Source organism: Mesoplodon mirus (assembly GCF_964341445.2).
Source record: "Mesoplodon mirus genome assembly, chromosome: 20".
NCBI classification, from domain to species: Eukaryota; Metazoa; Chordata; class Mammalia; order Artiodactyla; family Ziphiidae; genus Mesoplodon; species Mesoplodon mirus.
The window spans coordinates 23,517,373-23,529,591 of NC_138996.1; positions in this window are offsets into that span (position 1 = coordinate 23,517,373).

Here is a 12,219-nt window from a genome sequence, read left to right on the forward strand (position 1 = left end):
TACGTAGTCCCTTGGCATATCCCACAGGCATCAATTTCAAGATCTCCCCAAAATAGTCAAATCCAATCTCCCTGATCACTTCCCAGCAAATCTTCCTGTACTATTCATTGCTTCAATTAATGCACCACTATTTACTCCTCAGCTGAATCATCCTTGATCTTCCCTCTTCCTATTTCCCGCATCTCATTTCCCCTCAAATACCATCAACTTTGCCTCCAAAATCCCTCAAACCATTTGTGATGGATTAAAAATGGACACAAATTATTTACCACTCCTCTCATCATCACTGGATTTGGCCATGTGATTTGATTTGACCTATGGGACATTAGTAAATGTGACACAAAGAGAGGCTTCATGAGCATTTGTATCTTTTGGCCTGTCTTCTTGGAACTCTGTCCTGAGACCACCATGATGTTAAGAAGTCAGTCTTACCTCAAGAAGGAAGAGAGGAGCAACGTGGAGGACAGGAGCGATTCTTTTAACCAAGCAACAGCACTAACAGCCAGACGTATGTGTGAGTTCATCTTGAGCCATGCAGGATTTCCAGCCATAATCTGATTGCAAACACAGGAATGTGCCCCAGCAAGATAAGCAGTAGAAGGATCCAGCCAACTCATATATTGATAAGAAATAATACATTGTTCTTTCTTGTAGCCACTCAGTTTGAGGTGGCTTCTTAGGCAACAATAGTTAACAGAAACATCATCCCTTTCTCTCTGTGTTGATGGCCCTGCCTGAGGCTCATCAAGTCTCTTCTGGATTTTGCAAGTAGCAAGATAACCAATCTCCCTAACTCCTATATATTTCCTCTTCCAATTTATCCAAAACCATCATCTTTAGTATATTCACATATAATCATATCATTCTTATACTATACGTAGAAACTTTCAATAACCACATTGCTATGAATAACAGCTAAACTCTTTAGTATATCTTTAATGCCCTTTATATTTTCTACCCAACTTATGCTTCCAAACTTACTTCTCACCACATCCACCTTCCTGTACTCCTATAGGATTTTGCACATTTTTATTACAGCTTTTACCATCTTTCTACGTAATAGTTATGTATTTAAGCATTTGTTCCACCATCCGTAGCAACTACAGGTGACCACAGTACCTCAAACACAATAGACATTAAATTATCACTTATTGAATGAATACTTTACCATGATCATAAAACTTGGTTTTACTTTCTTTTATTTGAATTTCAGTTGAAAACAATGCAGCTTTATGTCCATTTTACTGATGAGGAAACAGATTCATAAAAGTTAGGAGCCCTGCTCAGGTCACAGAGTACTAGAGCCTTTAATAAAAGTGTTGTTATCTGATTCCTTGCAGAGTATGCTTTGCCCTAATTAACTACTCTGTATCTTCAAAAACACTACGTCTTTGCATATTTTGAAAATGAAAATTTAAATACTCTACCAAAATCAGGCTGTCAGTGCTTTATAATTCCATATAATATTCTTTGATTCCATGTTATAAATGTACAGTGAATTCCTTTCCTTGGGTTGAATGTAAAGTTGTATGGTAAGAAAATCTTTAATTAATGTTTTTCATTATGGTCAGCCTTTAAATAACCCAACCTCTTTTTCCAGTATCTTCAGAGAAAGCTTATCATTCCAGTAGGGTCAGCTTAGTAAAATCAACATGTTTAATCTTCATGTGTAATAGTTGGCTGAAAGCCAATGGAATCAAAAAGGCAGGTGTGAGCAAGGAAGAAAACAGGCAAGTGTAGACGAGCACAAGGGTAAAACACCCCTTTAATAGATGCAGGAGAAAATGTACTGTATTCTGTAGGGAATGAACAATTCTGATGGGTTGAATAAGTCACTGATTGCTTCTCCCACTTACCTGATTGTGACCTTGGATATTTTACTTCATTTCTGAGTCTTGATTAACTTGTCTGAAAAATAAAAGTAATGATGCCTGACAAGTTTGTTGGGAGTTTAGCTGAAATATTATACATACAGCACATTGAACAATGTCTGGCATATAGCAAGCTAGCAATAAATTGTAATAATTATAATTGCTGTTATGTTAGACAGTAAATTTTTTTAGATTAAATAGAATAATTGCTCATGATCAATACTAGAGTGTTGAAATACTCCCAAATCAAAGCTATTTTGTTACCTGTGATATTTTATTTACAATGTTAGTGTTATCCTAAGTAAAGACTAGGAGGAAGATATTGGCCAGAATGTATAGAATAGGCAATCACATGGCAAGGTGAATGAGACACTATGATTAATTTGGACAATATCAGTTCACACTCTTAAGGGATGTGACCCCTCAGATATCACTGGAAAAACTGGGATTCTATTAGCACTGGGGAAATAGCTGTTGGGTAGTCAACCAATGGTGTCTACCACAGTTGTCTTCACATCTTTTCTCTGCTTCCTCATCTTTCACTCTTCAATCCACTCCAGTCTGATACTTGTCCCTCTTGTCCTTGAAGTCGCCTCCTGAAGGTCATGGACTCACATGCCCTCAAATTTAATCAATATTTTTTTTAGCTCTGGTCTTATTTGACTGCTCAGTAACACATAACACAGTCAGTTGTTTCCTCCTTCTAGAAATGCTTTTTTCTTGGTCTATGTGATACAAAACTCTGCTGATTTTCTTACCCAGCATCTCCCTCCCTCTCCTTAGATAACTCTTCCTCTTCCACTCGACTTAATATGACTCAGAACTTTTTTTTTTCTCCCTACCATCTATTTGCCAGTAACTCCCAAATCATAATCTCTAGCCTACACTTAGAGACATATATATATACATATATATATATATATATATATATATATTTTTTTTTTTTTTTTTTTTTTTGCGGTACACGGGCCTATCACTGCTGTGACCTCTCCCGTTGAGGAGCACAGGCTCCGGACGCACAGGCTCAGCGGCCATGGCTCACGGGCCCAGCTGCTCCGCGGCACATGGGATCTTCCCGGACCGGGGCACGACCCCGTGTCCCCTGCATCGGCAGGCAGACTCTCAACCACTACGCCACCAGGGAAGCCCGAGACCTATATATTTAATTGCTTACTTGACCCAGTCAATTGATCGTCTCCATAGCATCACAAAATTGACATTCCAGACTTGAGTTTTTTATTTTCTCCCAAATTTGTTATCCTCCAGACTTACGTGATTTCAATAAATGACACTATCACCTCCCCACACCCATTTGCTTAAGCCCCAAATCTGGGCACATCTTGCCATATCTCTCTCTTACCTCCATGTTCAATATATGACTGAGCCTCAGTGATTCTACTACCCTCAAAACACTCTGAATCCATCCATTACTCTCCATTTGCACTGCCAATACCCCAGTCCAAGCTATTCCAACTCGCACCTGGACTAATGCAATTGTCTCCTAAAAATGTCAATCTTCTTCCACTCTTACCCCAATCCAAAACCAATGCAATACCCGTATTGCAACCAATGGGGTCTTTTAAAGATATAGATGAAATGGTGTCACTCACCTACTTAAAATCCTCTTATGACACTCCCCCCCACCCTACTGCACTAAAATAAGATTCAAACAAGTCAGCATGGCCCACAGTCATGCCATCCTCTTAGTCTCATCTCATGCTAACTTGCCGTCACTGCACTCTGGCCATCTTGGCCTTCTTTCTTGAACATCTCACACTCGCAGCCACAAGGCCTTTTTCATGGATGGTCTGGATTGCTATCCACACACATCCTTCCTCCCACACACAGACTCTTTGTCTGCCTAACTATTTGTCCTTCAGAAAGGCTTTTTATGATTGTCTCAGCTAAAGAAAATGCCCCGTGGTCTTTCTTAGAGCACCTTGTTCTTTTCCTCTATACTGGTTGTTACAATCTATAATTTTTAAATGTAGTTTAATTTTAAAAACAAATTAAAAATATGTCATTATCAAAATTTGTTTCATGCTTTTGCTGTCTGGTTAAAATTAGGTGTACTTTAGTCTGTTAATTTCCCTACATATATTTATTCTTTAGATTCTTGGAACCCATCTCCCTTTATAGCTACTACTACAAGAACACACACACACACACACACACACGCAAGTATGCAGAAGTTTCTTTATAGCTTTGGGAGAAACGCATGAAATTCTAAAATTTGTGCACATAACTATGGGATCCTAATGCCATTTTAACCCAACAGAATTTAGTCCTTTCTAAAAGTTATTTCATTCTTACAAAGCATTAGATCAAAAAAGGAAATACAAATTCATTAACATCCAGCTTCAAGTTCACTATCAATAATGAATGAAAAATCTCTAATCCAATGAAATCTAGTTTATTCCAATAAGTATATACTAGTAAAATACTATATGTTTTTATTGACCTCTGACTTGTTCTTGATTTTAACTGATTAGACTGCATCAATTGAGCTATGTCAATTGTTTTAAGGGAAATAATACCAGTAACATTTTGTCTTTAAAATCTCAAATAGGAAATCCCCATTAGTGTAATAAATAATGTATTTGGCAGGAAATTGGCAAGCTGTCTTAATCAGAAAACTTCCTGGCTGACAATCACACAAAACTGAGACCATAAAGCATATCTTAAATGTTTCAGCACTTGGATTTTCCTAAATACTTCTTTTAAGTTCCTTCTGAACAACTTGCACAAAGATCAAAACATACTAATTTCATCATTGCTGGCCAAAATCACAAGAGAAACTTATAAAAGTATATGGATACACTTACCAACTTATGAACAACAAAATGTTTCATGACTTTATTGAAAAGAGTCAATAAGATAAAAGATTTTCCTCATTTATAACATGGAAAGGTTGAACTAGATGAAAGCTAAGATATCTTCAAGCTCTAAAAATTCTAATGTTTTTTCTCTTAGATTAAATAAATAGAACATAAAGTACTCTATACTACACTTAGTACATATTTTCCTCTTCTTACAAGGAAAGGCATCTATGTTTCACCATTTCTATAGTTTTACTTTATATTTATTAATGTGTATCGAGGAGGTTAATATACCAGAAGATGTGGACTCAGTCTTACGTCTCTAAGAAGTGAAAATACAAAAGAGTAACATCATCACTCCTTAGCTTGAACAAACAGCTAATTTGGAGGACTTCCTGCCACCCCTCCACTCTCGCCTTTTATATCCCCCATCTCTGCTCCAATCCTCTTAAACACACAATAACACACACCCCATCAGGAGGCCCATTATGGATATAACCATTCTAGTCTGCTGAGGGCAACAGAGAGCATCCTCAGGAACTACAGAGTACAAACAACCCTGTTTAGAATCCATTTCAGGTGTCCTCACTGATGGCTCAGATAGAGATGCTGCACTATGAAGGCATTTCATTCTGATCCTTGTTCATAGCCCTTCGAAATACTGTTAAAAAGTAAGAGTCAAAATAAAAGCAAATCAAAGATGCCCCTGAGCAAGTAACCAGGAATGCCTATGGTTAGGTCCAAGCTGTACCCTGCCACTTGAGCCAACAGACCCTCTTGCATTAGAGGTATCAGTGGTGGGGAAAAACACCATGTGCAATTTAGGGGAAGTCCCAGTGGGAAAATCATAACACTGCCCCCTGGGGTACTGGAGCAAGGTCACACAGTCTGCAGAAGAGAATATGTTTTTTGAAATGCAACTCTTGGCATGGTACAAACTGAAAGCCGGACTATGGGACACCATATGAATTCATGAGCCAAACCTTCCCTGACCCATCAACTCAGATAGCCCAGACTCCTGTCATACACCATGGTTGCACCAGCACCTCTTCCTCCACATAGTCCCATGGCCCACAAGGGGGATCTCTGAGGACTAGCTGATGGAGGATGAAAATGCCGCTTGGTTTACAGATGGGTCAGCTCAGTGTGTGGACGGAAGCCACTACAGTCTAATACAGGCAGAGACCGGGACAGTGCATCTGGCCATCTGCTTCAAGTGATAAAAGAAGTGGCCTGAGATTAGGACATATAAGGGCTCATGGGTAGTCTGGCTAGCTGATCAAAATCATAGAAGAAAACAGATTGGAAGATCAGAGACAAAGAGGTCTGGCAGAAAGGAATATAGTGCATGGGAAATGGGAGTGGGGGAGGGAGGGAGACGCAAGAGGGAGGAGATATGGGGATATAGGTATATGTATAGCTGATTCACTTTGTTATACAGCAGAAACAAACACACTATTGTAAAGCAATTATACTCCAATAAAGATGGTAAAAAAGAAAAAAAAGAAAGAAATGGGAGTGAATATAAAGTGTGAAAATCTCTGTATTAAAAGTTAACATCAATCCAAGAGTTCCCACTATGGAAGTGGCATTAAACCACCAAGTAGGTAGAATGACTTAGCCAGTTGATGACAGCAAGCTGTCACTGGCCGGTCCAATGGTGGAACAATGGACATATTAAAAAGCGGCACTGGTGAAAGAGGTAGAGGTTAGACATCAACCCAGCAGCATAGGCTCCCACTTTCCATAATGAATCGAGCTACTGCTGCCTCTAAATGTCCAACCTGTCAGCAACAGAGACCAATGTTGAGTCCATATCATGGCACCATTCCTTCAGGAGACAATCTGCCCATTTGATGGCAATTTGTCTACACTGAGTCCCTTCTACCTTTAAAAGACCTGTGATTGATTCAGATAGGAAGAGACCTTTTTTGGCATGGATTGCCTTTCCTGCACACAGAGTCTCAGCCAGCATCACTACCCAAGGGTTTGTTCAACCTGCCCAGGATCCCACACACAGCAGAGCAGGTATTAGAGTAGGCCCGTGACAAGGAGGTACCCCAGTCATACCACCTCCATGAAAACGTGGATTTGAGCAACGGGTAGACTGTGATGGACATGGAGATTCATCATCTACATGCCTCTGCAAGGAAGGATTTATAGTCCCAGCTGCCTAGGTGTTGTCAGCCCTTTCAGAAACTGGCTCAGCTGCAGAGTCCCACTACCTGTGGGGACCCACATCTAGCAGCTGATCTATGAGTGAGAAGTTCCAGCCAACTCACCCCAGTGAGCTAGGGTCATTTTAGCTCAATCAAAATGGCTAAGTCTGACATGACGTCTGCATCACAGCTCAACTTTTCCTGCCCAATCTTATTTCCTTGCCTTTCTTTCCACATTTGTTTATCCCAAGGGCAATGCCTAATAAATGTTCTATTCTCTAAACTCTAGCTCAGAGTCTAACAGAACCCACCTGGATTACATTTTCTAAACAAATCTCAGGGCACAGAGTGAGCCATGGGAGGCCCCGGGGCATATTAATATCTCAGGACATTTTTATGAATCTATACAATGCACTTTCATAAGCATATATTTTAAAATTACTCCTGGGTTTATACTTGCAGCCTTATGATAATTGAAGTAGCATGCAAATAAATTCTCAAATACCTTTAGCCAATATGTACAGAAATTGTACATCGTATCTATTTTAGGAAACCCTCCTACACTGTTGATGGGAATATAAATTGGTACAGCCACTATGCAGAACAGTATGGAGGTTGCTTAAAAAGCTAAAAATATAGCTACCATATGATCCAGCAATCACACTCCTGGGCATGTATCTGGAGAAAACCATAATTCAAAAAGATACATGCACCCCAACGTTCACTGCAGCACTATTTACAATAGCCAGGTCATGGAAGCAATCTAAATGCCCATCAACAGAGGACTGGATTAAGAAGATGTGGTATATATATACAATGGGATATTACTCAGCCATAAAAGAAGGACGAAATAGTGCCATTTGCAGCTGCATGGATGGGACCTAGAGATTGTCATACTGAGTGAAGTAAGTCAGACAGAGATAGACAAATATCATATGATATCACTTATATATGGAATCTAAAAAAAAAATGGTACAAATGAACCTATTTACAAAACAGAAATAGAGTCACAGATGTAGAAAACAAACTAACGGTTACCAAGGGGGAGAGGGAGGGATAAACTGGGAGATTGGGATTGACATATACACACACTACTATATACAAAATAGATAACTCATAAGAACCTTTGTATAGCACAGGGAAGTCTACTCAATACTCTGTAATGACCTATATGGGAAAATAATCTATAAAAGGGTAGATATATGTATATGTATAACTGATTCACTTTGCTGTTCAGCAGAAACGAACACAAGATTGTAAATCAGCTATACTCCAATAAAAATTAATTTTAAAAAAGAAAAAATAGGGCTTCCCTGGTGGCGCAGTGGTTGAGAATCCGCCTGCCGATGCAGATGCAGGGGACATGGGTTCGTGCCCCGGTCCGGGAAGATCCCACATGCCGAGGAGCGGCTGGGCCTGTGAGCCATGGCCGCTGAGCCTGCGGTCTGGAGCCTGTGCTCCGCAGTGGGAGAGGCCACAACAGTGAGAGGCCCGCGTACCACAAAAAATAATAATAATAATAATAATAATAATAATAAAATAAAATTCTAGGAGAGGGCCAGGAAGCTAGGCACTGTCCCCTCACCATCCCGGGCCCTCTGACGCGTTCCTCCACTTCCACCTCCTCTCACCGCCCCGCCCCCCCAGTTAAGGTGGGGCGGGGAACAACCCAGAATTTCTTTAACTCTCTCCAGCCCTCCCCCGACCCGGCCTGAACATGAGCAGAACCAGGCCGGCCCACTGGCGTCAGGGGCCTGGTACCGCCGCGAGGTGTGTAAAGACGCCGGGGTCCAGCCCCGCCCAGGGCAAAGCGGCGGGGAAGGGCCTGGTCCCCCTCCCCCCTCCCCCGCTCACTTGTTAGGACTGGGGCCCCCATCCCACGCCGCCACCAATGCAATGGCCCAGTAGCAGACGACCAGTTCGCAGAAGGCCCTGCTGCTCGAGCTGAAATCCCTGCAGTAGGAAGCGGTGGAGGGTGCCGCATCACACTGGCGGATGAATCCGCCCTCTACAACGGGGAGGTTGTCCTCTTCAGACCCCCTAACACCCTCTACGGAGGCGGCTACTTCAAGGCTCATATTAAATTCCCTATTGATTACACGGATTCACCACCTACCTTGAGATTCTCGACCCAAATGTGGCTCCCCAACATTTCAGAGCATGGAGACGTATGCAGTTCCGTTCTTCCTCCGCCTGTAGACGACCGACGGAGTGGAGAACCGCCCTCTGAAAGGCGGAACGCTACTCAAAATTCCAGGACTATCCTGACAAGTGTAATTTCATTGCTTAATGAGCTCAACCCCTCCTCCCCAGCCGAGGTGGATGCCTCTGTTATGTTCAGGGAAGGGAGGGACAGTACAGGAAAAGACAAATAATATGCCGAAATCATTAGGAAACAGGTTCCAGCCACTAAAGCCAAAGCAGAAAAGGATGGAGCGAAGGTCCCCACGACCCTGGCGGAATACTGCATCAAAACTAAAGTGCTGGGCTTCCCTGGTGGCGCAGTGGTTGAGAGTCTGCCTGCCGATGCAGGGAACACGGGTTCGTGCCCCGGTCCGGGAAGATCCCACATGCCGCGGAGCAGCTGGGCCCGTGAGCCATGGCCGCTGAGCCTGCGCGTCCGGAGCCTGTGCTCTGCAATGGGAGAGGCCACAACAGTGAGAGGCCCGCGTATAGCAAAAAAAAAAAAAAAAAAAAAACTAAAGTGCTGGGACTTCCCTGGTGGTGCGGTGGCTAGGGCTCAGCGCTCCCAAGGCAGGGGGCTTGGGTTTGATCCCTGGTCAGGGAACTAGATCCCGCATGTGTGCCCCAGCTAAAGATCCCACAAGGGGCGTTGAAGATCCCGCATGCATGTAACGAAGACCCGGAAAAGCCAAATAAATATTAAAAATTAAAAAAAAAAAAAACCACTAAAGTACTGCAGCCTCAGTTCGCCTCTACAAAGTGTTCACAGTGAAACACATTTGGTCTGTTTTCAGATTCTCGAAGAATTAAATAGTCTTTCGTCAAAAAAAAAAGATAAATAAAATTCTAAAAATTTCACAGGCAAAAATAATCTCAAAATGGATCATAGATCTAAATGAAAGAGTTACAACTATAAAAATTTCAAGAAGAACACACAGGAGAAATCTTTAGCAACTTTGGGTTTGGCAAAAAAATTCTAGATACAAAACAAACATCATGAACGAAAATAATTTCATAAATTGGACTTTATCAAAATTTAAAACTTTGCTCTTCAAAAGACCCTGTTAATGAAAGAAAAGATAAACCACAGACTGAGAGAAAATATTTGCAAAATATATATTCAAAAAGGACTTATACCCAGAATATATATAGAACTCTTACAACTCAATAATAATATGATAAATAACCCAATAAATATGGGCAAAAATCTTAACTAATGCTTTACTGAAGAAGATATACAGGTGACAAATAACCTCATGAAAATATGTTCCACATCATTAGTCACTATGGAATTTAATTAATTAAATAAAATGCATTTAGATGTAAATTATATGCAAATTAGAACTACATGAGATATCACTAGAATTTCTAAAACTAGAAAGACTATTCATACCAAGTGTTGACGAGCATGTAGAACAACTGGAACTCTTATATGATGCTCTTTTATTTTTTTTAATTTTTATTATTTTAAATTTTATTTATTTGTTTATTTTGGCTGCATTGTGTCTTCGCTGCTGCGCGCAGGCTTTCTCTAGTTGCAGCGAGCAGGGGCTACTCTTCGTTGTGGTACGTGGGCTTCTCATTGCAGTGGCTTCTCTTGTTACCGGGCACGGGCTCTAGGCACAGGGGCTTCAGTAGTTGTGGTTCACAGGCTCAGTAGCTTTGGCTCGTAGGCTCTAGAGCGCAGGCTCAGTAGTTGCGGTGCATGGGCTTAGTTGCTCCACGACATGTGGGATCTTCCCACCCATGTCCCCTGCATTGGCAGGTGGATTCTTAACCACTGCACCACCAGAAAAGTCCTTATGATGCTCTTTTAAAAGTAATATGGTACAACCACTTTGGGACACTGGTTGGCTCTGTATTATAAATACAACTCAGCAATTCCACTCTAGATATTTATCCCAGAGAATGAAAAATATATGTTCATAGCAGTTTTATTCACAATAGCCATGGAAACAACCAGATGTCCATCAACTGTTGAATAGATAAACAAATTGTGTTATAGCCTTGCAATGAACTACTACTCAGCAATAAAGAGAAAGATACCTCTGATACATGCAATATGGGTAAAGCTCAAAAACGTCAAGTTCATACTGAATGTTTCCATCGATGTTAAATTCTAGAAAATAAAAGCTAATCTATAGAGACAGTAAGCAGATCAGTGGTCTCCTTGAGTTGTGGGTGAAGGAAGTAATGACCACAAATGGGCAAGGAGAAACACTCTGGCCTGATGGAAATATTCCATATTGTGAGTGTAGTGGGAGTTACACAGGTGTATATATCAATATTTGTCAAAAGCCATAAAATGCTACACTTAAAATCTTTGAATTATTCTATGTAAATTATACCACAATAAAAATTTTTAAAGAATATTTTTAAAACCTGTTTAAAGGATGACCAAAAGAAATGAAAGTAGGGATTTGAATAAATATTTGTACACCGATGTTCATAGCAGTTTTGCAAAATAGACAAAGGGTGGAAACAACCCATGTGTCCATGAACAGAAAAATGTGTAAACTAAATATGGTATACATGTACAATTAAATATTATTCAGCCTTAAAAATCTGACACGTGGGCTTCCCTGGTGGCGCAGTGGTTAAAAATCCGACTGCCGATGCAGGGGACGCGGGTTCGTGCCCCGGTCTGGGAGGATCCCGCGTGCCGCGGAGCGGCTGGGCCCGTGACCCATGGCCGCTGAGCCTGTGCGTCCGGAGCCAGTGCTCCGCAATGGGAGAGGCCGCAACAGTGAGAGGCCCGTGTACCGCAGAAGGGAAAAAAAAAAAAAAAAAAAATCTGACACGTGCTACAACATAGACGAGCCTTGAAAACATTATACTGAGTGAAATAAGCCAGTTACAAAAGGACAAATAATGTGTGATTCCAATTATATGAGGTTCTTAAAGCAGTTGAATTCACAGAAGCAGAAAGTAGAATGGTAGTTGCCAAAGGGTGAGAGGAGAGGAGAATGAGAAGTTAGTGTTCAATGGATCAGAGTTGCAGGTGGGGAAGAAGAAAACATTCTGGAGATGAATGGTGGGGATGGTTACACAACAACATGAATGTACCTAAAACCATAGAACCGTACATTTTTAATTGTTTCAAAAAGGTAAATTTATGTATATTTTACCACAATTTAGAAAAAGGAGAGGTAATGAATATAATATGTGAGAGGAAGAAGTGGACAC